Source organism: Lonchura striata, chromosome 10 (genome assembly GCF_050655825.1).
Source record: "Lonchura striata isolate lonStrDom1 chromosome 10, ASM5065582v1, whole genome shotgun sequence".
Classification (NCBI taxonomy): domain Eukaryota; kingdom Metazoa; phylum Chordata; class Aves; order Passeriformes; family Estrildidae; genus Lonchura; species Lonchura striata.
This window is the reverse complement of record NC_140712.1, coordinates 9,505,511-9,520,785: the sequence shown is the minus strand read 5'-3', so window position 1 is coordinate 9,520,785 and position 15,275 is coordinate 9,505,511. Positions and strand designations below refer to the sequence as shown.

Here is a 15,275-nt window from a genome sequence, read left to right as displayed (position 1 = left end):
TACATTTAATGACAGCCAAAAGGTTTCAGAGATATCTTCTCTCATAAGTACATATCTCTCTATATTTATACTGGATAGGAAAATATTTAATCTTAAATATGAGAGGCATGTGGAATGAAACCTAACAACTGAATAGCTCTTGAAGGGGCCATTTCTCCTGTAAAGCATATTTTAGGAGACAAAACTAGAGGAAGGAACATGGTAACAGCTCTGTTCCTCAAATTCTATATCAAAGAAAGTCAAGAGATTATCAGCTAGATGCAGACATGTCATCAATTCCAGACACTAAGAACTGAGCTGCTCAGGCTGAGTGAATATTCATCTCTGGTGATAGCAAAAGATATTTCTGTGCTAATTGAGGTCTACACTTTGCAGCCTTGTGGACTCATAATCAAGCACCTCATCTGCATTAGCACTGAGGGGGAGCAGCCTCAACTGGAAGCACATGCATCAGGTTTTCCAGGGTGAGTACATAATGCTTATTTATCTGCAGACACAAAAATATAATCTTTTTGAAGTCAGAGTGCTACCAAGCCTCGTGAGCAATACACCACAGCAGTGAGGGGCGTGTGTCACTGAGTGCCACAGGCTTGCTTTAAAGAGTCCCTCATGTGTAATAAGTAATTAATAGTTTCTAGCATGTTTTTAACCACACAATCAGTTCAAATAGACATGGACCCTACTAAAAATTCTTATTAATTCTCCCAGTCACTAGTACTGAGATTCAATTTCCAACTACTAGCCACTGTTTAACACATCCTCCTCTGCCAATCAAAGGAATTTCCCTTTCAAAGGTAAAGGAACTGAGAACAGTATTTGGGATAGATTAAGGAACAGAAAACAGGTATCTCCTGCTACAAAGATGATGTGGCCCAGAGAGAGACAACATAGTGATTATTGTTACAAACAACACCACTCTAGATTTATGATGCTGCTCTTTCTTCTGCATGGGCTTTTATCTGTCAATGTCAGAAGAAATTTCGAACAATGCAGAATTATAAAAATGTAAACTGTGTTGCCCAGGAGACAATACAACTCTCTACATAGGGTTTCTTCAAGAGAACCTTCATATAACATGTTTCACAGCCTTTTGTTCCCTCTTATTCTTGCCAAGACATCCTTTTAATAATGCTGATTAAATTCTGCTTTGAGTATTTACAGCCTGACTATACACTAATGAATATCTACCTTTGTATTTCCTGCCCAAAACTGTTATACAGTCCTTATCTACTAAGCATGCTCAGGTTGGAATGCCAGGGCAGAGAGATCCAAGTGTGACTATACTTGAGAGAAATATGAGAGAAAGAGCAAACCAGCAAAGCACTTCTGGGTGCCTCTCAGTTACTCATAGGAGTGCAAGCAACTTTTCCTACTTATTTGAAACTCTGGCTTGAAGAATTGAGCAGTGAACTGAACAGCAACACAAACATCTAAGAAAACTTCAATTATAAACATAGATGTGAGTTCTGTGTATCTGAGGTTCATATGCTTCATATAAAGAAGCCTGAAGGCATAAATTATCTATTGCTAAGAAACACATGGCTTCTACAGTTCTCATCAGCCACTGAGACACTCCCAACTACAAGGCTCAAAAGCTTCAAGGCTTCACACAGGTGATCTTCCAATACAGAAGAGATACTGCAAAAAGTCCAGATGTAAAATATCTGATTTTCTTTCATCTGCATCCTGAGATACCAAAACTATACACGATAAGAAGCTGTGAGAGTAGCTCGTAGAGCCTCAAGTCTCTGTGGAAAACTACCACTAAAACCTGGAACTGCCACCCTAAATGACTTAATAGTTTTATTCTGAACCTTGCTTTTTATGATTGTTAGAAAACCAAACATGAAATGCCAACACCATTGATAGAAACCATTTCAGCTGTCGTGATTTTTCATTTAAATTCTGAATTTTCAGGTTAACTTCACAATCTCCAATTTAATCCCCTTCTTATAAATGCATGGTACTCAGGGGTAATGAAAAAGGATACTACTTTTCAATGGCAATTTCCTACCAGCAAACAGCTTCAATTTAGCAAAGTGCAAACAGTGCATCAACCTGGTTTTATTTAACCTTATCCTTGTGGCTTTCTCCATTATATGTTAGTTCTGTTCATTTGTTCCGAAGGGAAGCTTGTCTCCAGCTCTTGGCAGAACAGATGAACACACTATACTATCTGAATCTTTCCCACTTGTGAAATTTAACTACAGGTTGTATACTTGGTCATTCTTTCTGCTGAAATTACACAAATCTGCCTTCCCTTTATACTCTGCCTTTCCTTTAAACCAGTTGTACTCTTCCAGAGACAAAGCTGTAAAGAGCTATTTACAAGGACATGGAGGTGATTTCATTGCTTCAGACTTAATTATAGTTTGCTAAATCAATGCTTTATTTACACTAAAACAATCCTGTCTCTTCAGCATAATGTTATTTAATCCACCTGTATATCGTCCACTTCATAAGAATTGACAATGCAACAGCTCTAAGACTTGAAATGGAAGCTACTGGGATATTACATATTCTCAGGTAAGGGATGGGAAGATGTTAAGGGATGGCAGATCATAAACTGTTCTGATATATCCATCTGCATTGCTTTGGTCTGAGTTCTGTTCTCATGTATTTTACTTTGATTGGAGAAAGTGTTTTATCATCTCTGTATCTAAGTGTACAGCTTGATAGTCTGTGTTTTCTTCTACTGTCTTCTGCTTAGTACAGGGTGAATCTAAGTAATAAACTCAAGTTCACCACCATCAAGCAATTGTCCTTTACACTGATCTCAGCATTAAGAGGGAAAACTGTTTAACACAGGATAAAAGCTCCTCTGCAATACCTCAGAAACTCTGCAGGCAATGTAAGTGTTTATACAGAAATGTAATGAGTATATAGCCAGACAGATACATCTGGGTTCATCTCCCCATGTCCTTGCTTAGCAATTTCCAATGGGGTGTAAGTACCCTACAGAGTCACTAATCAGTAATGGTGAAATGACTCATTCCAACCAGAGACAGAGCAACATAAGCCAGGCACTGTTTCTTGCACTTTGTTTCTTGTTGCAATAGATCTCAAAAGAGATGAGAAAAGCTAAGCCAGTCAAGATATTAGTATTATATGATGTTATTGGGCATTGTTGTACTCAAGATTTGCATAGTTCAAGTCAGACAAAACCCTTTACAAAGTCAGGCTCCCAAATTAAAGATCTTTCTTCCACTACTGTGCTGTGTCTATGTAGACACTGGCTATGGGACACAGTCACAGCCCTTCTTTGCTTGAAGAGTGCTTTTGAAGGAAATGATACTTACTGTACTATTTAGAAAGTAAATACAATGGAGAAAAGTAAAGTGACTTAACAACAAATACCAGCTCTGTAAGAAAGGTCTCCTACCTCAGTGCCCTTGTTCTTGGGACTAGAAGTCACCTTTGGGATGACTGAATTTTCAGGCACTCATGCATTTAGTGTTTCAGCAGTGTTCCAATACAACAACCTGAGCCTAGTCTTCTGTGTAATACAAAGGAATTCATTCAGTATGTTTTTCAATCAGAAATACAACATCAGCAGAGTTTCATTCCTGTTTAGGTGCTGAAACATAAAAGAGAGAAAACTAGAGAAGAATTTTTCATTCAGATTTCCTAATAGGCACTGATTATTTTACCAGTTTCTATGGCACTATCACCATGGCAGCTAGCCATTTTAATCAGAGGCATTCTAACACATTTCTGATAACATCACAGTATTACATCTCCTGGGCACACACAGCAGTAACCACTTTGTACATTTCCATAGGACAGAGGCCACTAATGTCAGCAGACATCAGGATTAGAAATGTGATATTTCAAGCATCTAATTAAAGAACAAGTTCTCAGTGTTCCTTACTCTAATTCTGAAAACAATAGTGGAAATATAACCATTGTGACCAAATGAGAATCAAAATTCTTCCACAGCCTGCTCAGTTTCTACATGGGTTTTGCCCCTTCTTTGATTAACTACTCAATGCAAATGATTACTCAGCAGATCCTAAGAGAATGTGCAAATGAAAAAAAAAAAAAAAATCACTGTGGAGAACTGAGTATCTGCAAAGCACTGACAGATAAAAATAGCTACTTTACTCTTTGTACAAAGCCCCCATACTTTCTTCTATGTACAGGCTAAATTGAAGCATTGCATACAAGATTGAAACCATGAGCAGAGAGCAGCAAAACTCAGAAAAATTCTGACTGAAGGAATTTTCAATGTAGAACAAGAAGCATTCTAATTTTACTAAATATATCATGAAGCATTTGCAAATATGCTCAGCCTGAAAAATGTCCTACAAGTATTGAAAACTACTTCCAGCAACAGCAATCCTTCATGTCATCTATAAAATACATAAGAAAATAATTTTTCAAACGAACTTAGAGGAAATTCATACTTTTGTCCTGAGATTTCTGGGGTTTTTTTTACTGAAAGTGTATTTTAAAAGGCTGAGATACTACAAATAAATGAATATATAAACCCTTTTAATAAAAACTAATAAGCAAGCTAAACAAATTCTCTATTTCAAGCCTAAAGATTTTCAAAATGTCCATCCAGGAGATATTAAGTAAATACAGATAATGTCAATAATCCACAGTAAAACACTACAGCAAAGCAGTATGGCTAAAAATCACTGGTATAAGAGCATCCTAAAATAGACAACTCAAATAGAGGAACAAGAAACTTAAGTAATCTGAGAATAAGACTTGAAATACATCACAATTAGCTTTGTCTTTTCAAACTGCCTAAACTCAGAAATAATCACAGAAACAGTGATGTTGGGAGAACAATATGAAAACAGAACAGTAAGTCAAGTCTTTCATATCTCCAGTACCTTCATGCTTGTCAGATTTACAGTTTTTCCTCCCTTGGATTAGTAGTTGGGGAAGGACAACAAAAAAAGTCTAGAAAACATTTGACAGTGAAAGTATTGTACTGTTACATTTACATGTATATACTAATTAATCTGCCCTTAAAATAAAACCATCAAATTACCACCTAGGATTTGAAAAGAGTTCTGCCATCTTATTCAACTTTTCTGTTTTACGTCATGCTTTGCCTTAGGAAAACAATGATAAAGAAACATGGGAAAATGCAATATAATATCCATGCAATATCTGTACCACACCTCAACTGGTAAGCTACTTTTGTATAAGTCTATACAGCTGAATTTTCAGACCATCTAAGCAGCCAGGTTCATCTCCCAGTCTTTTTCATTAGGGCAACCTGATTTATTTATTTAGAAGGTCCACACCCCATTTAGCTCCATGCTTTAATCTAAATATCTATGAATGCTTGTATAGTCCTGCCAGTGATAAATTAACCAGTAGAATACAAAACCTTCAACAACAAAGCCTTTTCTATTTTCAGTCCTCAATTTAATAACAGTTGCACCTGGTATTTTAAGCTTACCATTTGCTTAATTAAAAGTTTATGTTTAATTTTATGTTTAATTTTTTTTCTTAATGAATCCCAAAATACGTTATAAAATTTGAGTTAAAAGGAGCTTCAGATTTCATTATGTTTTTGAAATGCAAAAAATATTAAACAGAAGGAGACTTCATTAAAAACTGCAAGATAAGAGGTGCAGACTATCTGGACACAAATATTCCACTAGTTCCCTTGGTCTTTTCCTTTTCTCAGGTCTAACTTTCTCTCCTGTGTAACTCAATACATAGTTATGCCTTGCAAGTGTTCTTCTCCCATGAAGATTACAGAGGATTACTGTGTCTAAAGGCAATAACAGGCAAAATAACAGTATGTGACAGCACAATGATGTGCACATTTTTTTAATTCTTGAGTTTATGCAGTATATAACAAATTCAATAAAAATATTCCCCCCCCCCCCCCCCCAAATAACACAGATATAATGAACCCATACAAGACTAAATGATCTGAAAATGCCACAGGGATTACATTTAAAACATGCAGCTTTAATTTAAATTAGATGTTCTATGTATACTGCTGGTTAAAACATAGATTGCCTAATTTTTAAATGAGTAACACGAAGGGCAGCTATGGCAACAATTGGCACAATGGCTGCACCAGTAACATCAGTCAGTGTTCACAGCCTGCATGTGCACAGCTCTGTGAAATCCCTCACCTGGAGCCATTTACTGAATGGCCTTTTTGCTGAGTCTGCCAACATGACAGTAAGAGAAATGTGCCAGGGCAGTGAAAGATGCAGAGTGAGGCTTACTAGGGAAGGACTAAGTACCTTTCTACCTGCTCATTACACGCTTCCTTGGAGTCTGTAACACCCAGACACCATCACCACTTACATGAATATGTATTGATTAAACCAAGACTAAAATCTTCTGAAATCTATTGGCAAAAAAAAAATCTAACCAACAAACCAACCTTTTCCATAAACAGATAGACTATTAAGCAAACAATCAGTTACTTTTGCACTATACATACACAAAACTATGACTCTATAAGACCTGATTCCTATCCAGTCTCATTCTCTTAACAATTATTATACCTGAATTAAGCTGTCCTGAAGATGACTGAGTTTCTTGTAAAAACTACACACATGAAAACGTAATATCACAAAAGAACCAGCCTCACAAAGGTGCCATTGCTACCCCACGTCATACTGCTGCTGTGTGGGCATGCACAGCCCACAGAGGTTCTGTACTCTTCACCAACATTACAGCTTTAGCAAAAGCATGCAGCTTTGCAAGCGAAAGTGTTCCAGAGGCTGGTAGGCACTGATATTCATCTATATTCCAGATTCAAATGGGAAAAGTCTAGCTTGCCCCTGTGTGAGCAGCACAGTCATACCAGGAAAAAATCTGGCCTCCATCCATAGAAAGGGACCATTTAGTCAATTCACACCAGCAGCAGAAAACAGAGCCAGATCCAGCCTTAACAACTAACACACTCAAATTTTAATAACAGATTGTAAATAACAAAACAACACTTTTCCTATCAACAGCAGTTTCAATTCCAGAAGCTTAATACAATTTGCTTTAAAACTGTGCCATAGCAGCCTTTATTAAAGTCAATGTCATCTGTAAGGACTGAGTTAAAATAAAATGTGGGCCAAATTTATCAGACATCAGCTCTCTTTGATAGAGAGCTCAGAACACTGACTGTGTGTCATCCTAGATATGGTATGAGTTGCATACATTGCATCCAGCAACATATTTTAAACCAGGCCTCTCCAAAAGACTTTCCCTGATCATCTGTTTTGACTATTTGTCTGAGATGGTGAAGGTCAAATGAAAAGTGTGAAATGTTTCTTTCTGTTTACATCAAATTTATATCCATATACTAGAAAATGCAGTACTATTCAGGCCTAGGGAGAGAAGCCTCAAGAGTTTATTAAAATACTGACAGTATTTTAGCCAGTCAGTTTAAAGGCACATCCAAGAGACAACAGAAGAGACCATTCCCTCTGGCTGTGCGAGTTACGTATGCCCATATAGCCTTGAAGATCACTGTGTGTGAGGCACACTGACCACCAACGAGGAACTTACTGTGACAGAACTACAGCAAAAGTAACCAACAATTTATCATTTTATTTTCAGCACTGCTCATAGGGCAGGCTGCATCTTTATGTCAGCTAGGTACCGAACGAGTCTCCAGAAAGCGCTTAGAACAGACATATTCCTACAACCTCCAGGGTAAGCGTAGGGGTAGTGAGCTTTTTAAATTTAGATTATGTAAGGTCGTGTGCCTCACTGCATTATGTTTTATATACACGTTATATCTCACTGCACTATATTGTACCGTGTGAACTCCTAATGAGCATTATTCCCACAAATCCTGGCAGACACCCTTTTGTAGCTGTTTCAGAAGGAGAACAATTATCATATGTACATGTAATAGTTACCGAATGAGGTCAATCATCCCAAATGTCCTGACATGGTCTAAGAAACACAGAAGGACATCCCACCTGCCCGAATCGGCCTCTCGCCCGAGCAGCACCGAACCACCCGCCAGGGAACAGGCTCCTTGTACAGGCTGAAGCCGCGAACGCAGGAGCGAAGCGAGTCTGCAATGCAGAAACCCTTCCCGGAGCTCATCAATGAGCCGGGGAGACGGGGCGGGGGGCAGAGCCGACAGCCGTACCGCATCCCCGCCACGCCGAGCCGCGGCACGGGGCGGGAGGCGCTCCCGACCGCCCGGCTGTGCCCGCCCGGGCTGCGGCCGAGGGCGCTGCCCGGGGCCGCCCGCCGCGCGCAGCGGGAACTTCTGCGGCCGCGGGCAAGGACACGGCAGCGCGGGCCCACCTGTGCAATGACAGCGGCCGCCCGCAGCCCGCGGGAGGAGGAGCAGCTCTTACCTGCTCCCGCTGCTCCTCCCGCAAGCCCTCACTAACCGAGCTCCATCTTCCTCCGGCCGGGAGGGGGAAGGGAGTCAACCCAGCGCCGCCGTCCCCCCCCAGCTGCCGCTTTCCGTCACCGCTGTCCCCCGCCCGCGCTGCCCGGCGCAGCGGCCGCCTCTCGCCCGCCCTGCAGACGGCACCGGGAGAGGAAAGCGAGACCCACCTCCCGCCGCCGCCGCCTCCTCCTCATGAAGTCACCGGCCGCAGGGCCCTCCCTCCCCTGGCTGCCCGCAGCGGCCCGGGGAGCCGCGCTCCGCCCCGCTCCGCCCCCGCGGCAGCCGCGCCGAGCCCCCGGCGCAGCGCCGGCCGGGGCCGCCGCCTTCTGCCTGCCCTCGACGGCCCCGGGCGAGCCCCTGCGCGATGCCGGCGGCAGAGCGCGGCGGGAACGGCCCCCAGCCGCCCCTGCCCCGCCAGCGCTCCTCCGCCCCCGGTGTCCCGCGGCAGGGGGAGATGGGAAGCGTCGCTGCCTTTCCGTTTCCATCCTCGTGCTGGCAATCACCGTGCCCGCTGCAAAGTGGGGGACGTTACACTAAGTTACTGCTTTAGATGCGCCTTCTATTTCGACATGAAAGTCTGCTTCAGGTTACAGTAACTTCTCAGCTAACCTGGTTCCAGCTATTCCAGTGTGCACACAGGTGTGTTCTGTCTCACTCGGTTAAATCTACCTCCCCCACACCAAAGCAGTCTTTCACTGTTACTCTTCCAATAACATTAGAGTTGAAAAGGAAATGGATTAAGGAATACACCTCTAGAACTAAGCACTCCATTTTTTCACTTACTATGACAAAACCAGAAACATGTAAGACTAAGAACAAGGCAAAATAATATGGGAGAGAAGAGAAAAAAAAAAAAAAAATCACACTTGTACCTGTCCCTGTTCAAGAAAGGCCTCCTTATCTAGAAACACCAAGAATTCTCACCTAAAATCAGGCTACTACAGATGATGTGCAATCAGTGACAGATACAGGAACCCTGAATCAGTAAGAAACACCAGCTGTAAACATTGTAATAGATTTTGCACCAACACACACATTGGTCACACATGAAGACAGTTTTGCAGATATACATTTTCATATCATGAGCAAGGGACAGTTGATGGTAAGGGAAAAAACCTAGATATCTAGTTCTCTGATAGACCCCAATATCAATTTGGAATGTTGTTGAAACCCCTAAAGAATCTCATCTTACCTTTGAAAAATATTTCCTTCTGCAGCTAATGTAAAGGACAGGAAAAAAACATTTGAAAAAGTTCCCAACAGTTGGACACATAACCTTTTGCTGTAAATGCACTTAGCTATTAGTTTTTGGCAAACCCATGACAGGCAAAAACCAAAGCTTTTGTCCAATCCTGTTTTGGGCCTGCATAAAATGAACTCTCATTGTTTGCCCCTCACATTCTCTATTCTCCATAGTCAAATTCTTTATGCTCATGATTGAAGATTACCCCAAAACCAAAAAAAAAACATGAGCAGAACAGTTCCTTGGTTTCTTCACCAGTGCAAAGTCCAGCATTCTTTAAATGCGGCAAAGTAAAATAAATTGTAAAATATATGGATAACACACCCAAAAAATAACCATAATAACAGAAAGACATACTTTTTCTTTTCCTTGATATGACTGCACATACCGTCCTACAGGTGATTCTCAGCCAGTGAGAGTTCTGTCTGTAAAAGAAAGAACAGTTTAGCAGAGTTTTGCTGAAAGCTCTAGTCCATTGCCTTGCAAAGGGAATTAATTAGTGAATATGTGACCCTCAAGTGGCTACTCTAGAATTGCTCACAGCAATGTGAACAGATTCAAGAAACAAAATTCTCTAGACCAAAGAGATGCAATGTGTCATCTGAACATCTTCCTCCTCTTTAAATTAGAAAGCAGGTGTGCAGTAGTCCACAAAGATCAGGAACCCAGAAATCACAAAGTCATTCAGAGACCTTAAATTTCCAGGCTGCAAGAGAAGGGAAGCATGAGTATGACCAATGGATTTTCCCTGGAAAATCCATTGTATCTCTTCTGTGACCATACACAGACACAGGGGGATGAAACAAAAGAAGTGTTGTCAAAACTAATGTTTGACACTGCTCATTAGTCCTGGGGGTTGGGTGACTGCATAATACAACTCTAGAAGTAGAGAGGTTTCTGCCATGGGGAAAATGATCTGGTATCACAGAATAGTTTGGGTTGGAAGGGACTTTAAAGATAATCCTACTCCAACCCTCTGCCAAGTTGCTCCAAGCTCCATCCAACCTGGCCTTGGACGCTTGCAGGGATGGGCAGCCAGAGATCCTCTGGGTAATGTGTGCCAGGGCCTGACCACCCTCATGGCTGATGACATCAACCCAGTCCAACAGCAATGTACTTCCAAATTTTCATGGGAAAGAGCTGATTTGTAGAAAAATATAAAAACACAGAATTCCTAACATTTAGCGGGTAAAATGAGCTTAAATGAAAATATGCTGAATCCTCAGCCTGGGAATGAGGTTTCCTTCTCAGCATTTGCTGTATATCTCCTTGACATACTTTGATGTTTTCTTCATCCATCATGTTTTTTTCTTCAGCCTAGCCACATTTCTGCACCTCACTAAATGCAGGAAGTTCTTTAGAGGACTACAGATGTGCTGCAGCTAGCAAAAAACATATAAATACATATATATATGACAAAAAACAAGTGGAATAAGGTATCTAATCAGACTTCATTGGAATAAGGTATCTAATCAGACTTCATTGGTCTGTTAGGTATTTTGCCTCTATAAAACAACTTTGTTTTTATTCTGTGTCTTTTGTCTTTAATATAATGAAGCATCCACTTTAATCTCCCCCTTCAGAAAACATAGAAACTGGGGCAAAGCTGTTAAAGACAAGTTATATACCACAATTTAAACTATATCCAACAGAAATACAAATTGGATCCCTTTCCATTGCAACTGATACTGAACACAAGTGGTAAGCACAACATCCAATGCTCTTATTTCTGCTAATACCTGTTGTAGCACATGTCACAGCTGAGACAGACACAATACACAGAGTATCATCATGCAAATTCAGAAAGCTTCAACACGTACAGAGTAACACCAGGGCACTTCAGATCAGCCCAACCTTTCATACCCTCGTGTTGATGCATCACACCTGTGTGCCTCTGTTCCCTTTGGGATTGGTCAGTGCCCCTGGGCACTCCATGGCTCATTGCTGTCAGTGCTGCTCACCTGCTTCTCACAGCTGCACCCACTGGGGATGAGGCTGGGCTGCAGCTCTGCTCCCAATTACCACAAACTGTGGACCTACAAATACCTATCTGCAAGACCATTAGAGACTAGATGCAAACGGACAGACAACAGCTTCAACTTGCAAGCTAAGATAAAGAGATATTTGTGCTTAGAGTCCAACAAAGTTTTTCAGAAACTCTGCCTTTGTCTAATACAGTGAAGACACAGTCAACTATCCCCAAGAAGAGAAACTCCTCTAGTCATCTTTTATGGCTGCAACATGAGAAATAGCCTTAATGATACTTTGATGGTAGATCTGTAGCACCTGGAAGAGTTTCTAAGCAAATACCTCTTAATAAAAAGTATTATTCTGTTTTAACACACAATATCCACAAAAAAAAAAATATTTCCGTGAAGATTTAGCAAGAATCTTCTTTAACCGTAGATAGAAATTAAAGCTTTTAATTAAAATGACAGACACAAGGAGGCCAGTTAAAAAGGCAAGAAGGACATACGTTATGAATACTTCCAAATATTTAACTTGAATTAGAAAGGAAGGGTATAACTACTTTTTAGCTGGCTTTGAGTAGTTGTAGCTAGTATTACATAAAATTAGGGTTACTAGGAGTTGCTGCTTCCCTCCTTATGTTTATAGAATTTATTTATGTTTATAGAAATCAAATAATCAGAATTTTTGCTGATTGGTCCTGCACTGCTGTTACCTTCTGACCTGTGAGACTGGGACGAAGAAGATGTTAATTAATTTGATTTTTAAAGCTCATTATTATTAAGTGTCATTGAAATTGCAGCATTTCTTGCCAGCCAATTGCTTTTATGACTTGTTGACATCTACTCAACAAGAACACATTTTTCTGTCAGGTCAGCTGGGAAGTTTATTTCTCCTGTCATTACATCAGATTACTAGTTTACAGTTAAAGACAGATTGTTATCAGCCTTCAGAGACTTTAAAAATAATACAATATGGTTCCTGACACTCACGAGCAGACTGACAAATGCCACCCACACAATTAGCAACACATTTTTTATTCAGTATGCAAGAAGATTTGTTCTACAGATGTTTTGGAGTTAATTCTGCAGTGAAACCTGGTACAGAAAAGAACCACTACGGCATGACAGTTCTCCGTGGAAAATTGCAGCAAATCTGTAAAGTCTTTGCAATTTACCGTAGAGAAAAGTAGCTCTGGAAGTTGTTTGTCAGAGACAAAGGTGACGTGACATTCCAATTTAAATTTTTTTATTTCTTATTTCTAAATCAAGCTGAGTGACTAAAAGGTCAGCACCACATGCATAAGGAACACAGTAAGCATTCCTGATCTATAAATAATATGGGAAAGTTTTGTTTTGTGAGAGTGACCACATTTTTGGCTGATACTTCAAGAGTGGAGTAAACATCTAATCAACTGGATCTTCACGAACAGAGAGGTTCATGGAGATCTTTCAGTACAAAATTTAGAACTTGTACAAGAAGATAACTGCCTATGTGCTATGTGTGACTGAGTACTTGGAACAGTCAATTCTGGATATGGACAATAATCCAGTAATGAGGATCATATCAGCTTTCTTTAACAGAGCATTACCCTTGCACTACCATGTTGCTGTGAAACAGGGGACTTGTTCTTTTACCAGATAAACCAACAGTAGTGAAAGAACATCCCTGAGCATTCCTGACTCCTCCTGAATTGCAAGCTAATGTATTTTTCACATCTATGCAAAGGCACAGCAATACTGTTCCAAAAATCATAGAACCAATTAGCAGACTTGCGACAATTGGTTTGAAAAGAAATAAGCTACAAATTTTAGCTACTGAAAGCTTTTACAAAGTCCTAAGAATTAAAAGCGGGAGATACATTCTGCTCAGTTTGCAGAAGCCTTTGGAAAGAGCAAAGAAAACACTGTCTTTCAAAGGTAGTAGCAATGTCAAATATTTTACTACTGAAAGGTAAATTTTCTTTTGGATTATTGTGTTCAGCCTGAAAATGCTATCTATGAGCAGAAGCTGAAGAGACTCAGAAAGATGTAAAGAACAGACTTCTAGGTGAAGAGACTATAAGCTATATAGTTAATAGGACAACAGTGGTGGGCTTCTATTATCCTCAGTGGGGAAATCCAAAGGAGCATGTTATTAAAATGAGCCCCGCTGACTGAAATTACAATACTTCCCCTTCCCTTTTAACACATTAACTGCATGGCTGTAAGAGTAACTTAATGGGCCAAAGACTGCATCAGGCTTGAAGCAGAAATTATACATTGGTCACACTGAATTAGCAGTTGTCATAGGTATTTTGGAGACTATTATCCCCTGTATGTGCATGTAGCTCCTACTACATTGATGTGGTTAACAAACACACTGAGAGGAACGCTGGCCCATTATGTGAACATTGTTGCAAAAGATTATCTGATTTCTCATCCTAGATGGATGAAATAGAAGTTTTCAACATGGATTCATTGAAGAACATAAGAGAACACACTGCTATTAAATGAAAGCATGAATTCACATAAGAGAATTTCAATTCACAGAAGATAATTGAAAGCCTGCCTTTGGAAACAAGGGGCTACAGGGAGTAATACCATTCCTTAGAAATCCTCTGCTTCAGAGCATGGACAGGACTGGGAATGAGGTTATATGGACTTCATTCAGGTTTCTGCCATGGATGGATACATGGTTAACTACACACACAACTTAATCTCTTCAGAGACCATTACTGCTGTCTAATACAGGAGCCATCTAATACAGATGTCCAAATTAGAAGCCTGCACTCATTATAGTCACAGAGCCTTTAGAGGACTCCCAAACCTAAACCTACCACTATCCATTGAGTGTTAAAGAAGGCCAGATTGTTGCTGCAAACACTTAAGTATAAATTATTACATTCCACGAGCAGCTAAACACAGTGGTATTTTTTTAACTCTGCAGGAGGGAAAAAGCACTGGCTGAGGAAGTACCAAATGAAAATCCACGGAACACCTCACATTTGAGTAATAGCACAATGGCACAGTATATACCTGTGTCAAGGCTTTGCAGGCTCACCGTTCCTGATGAATACAACTGAAAATGAAAGAACAGCTCCCTGCAAACATTATCTGCAGGGATGTCTCATCACCAGATTCTGCAACAAAGACTTAAAACAAAGTCATGAGATTAAGAAGCGCGAAGGACAGAAAGCCAGAAGACATGGAAATGCTTTATCCCTTCCTGGAGCATCTGCCATGTATCTCATCCTCATCCACGTGCACACAAGAAGAATATGACTGTTGGGAAGCACTGCAGTGCCACGGCAGAGCAGAAGAACCCAAGTACACTCCATGTGATGCATGTAGGTCAGTGGAGCATGGAAAAGAATGGAATTTCTGAAAGAGCCTTCTAAGGAACAGCTAAGGATCAGCATAGAAACTTGTCCTTTGCAGGTTTGTGACAACACTAGTGACTAACAATTAATAATGTATGTGCACTCAACAGCAATGAAATATCTCATGTCACAGGAACAGTAGTGGTTTTTACAGTAACTATAAAAACAAGATGATTGGAAAAACCCCAATATTTTAAATACAGTGGAAAATTTGCCCACAGAGAAACAAACAAGTTAATTACCAATCACCCCAATCAGAAATTAATTTACTGCAAAAGCAGGTTCACTCTTCTTCCCATCAGTTAGAGAAGGAAGGTAACCTAAGAAGTACAAAATTAGGTGTACTTAGAGCTAGTTTTGCA

General features: G+C 40.3%; 1 protein-coding gene across 14 annotated transcripts in view; it reads right to left on the bottom strand.

The window, feature by feature from the left end:
- The window catches only part of OTUD7A (OTU deubiquitinase 7A), a 142,324-nt gene that overhangs the window by 99,560 nt on the left and 27,489 nt on the right, over positions 1–15,275 (bottom strand). For 7 of the 14 annotated variants that reach the window (XM_021554171.4, XM_021554175.4, XM_085588660.1 and 4 more), the window contains exon 1: positions 8,304–8,501. The gene's annotated coding sequence lies outside the window, so the exon portion shown is untranslated. Of the gene's footprint in view, positions 1–7,913; positions 8,112–8,303; positions 8,618–9,941; positions 10,010–15,275 lie in introns of those variants that run through there. The other 7 variants (XM_085588659.1, XM_021554172.3, XM_085588662.1 and 4 more) reach the window with 4 other exon arrangements.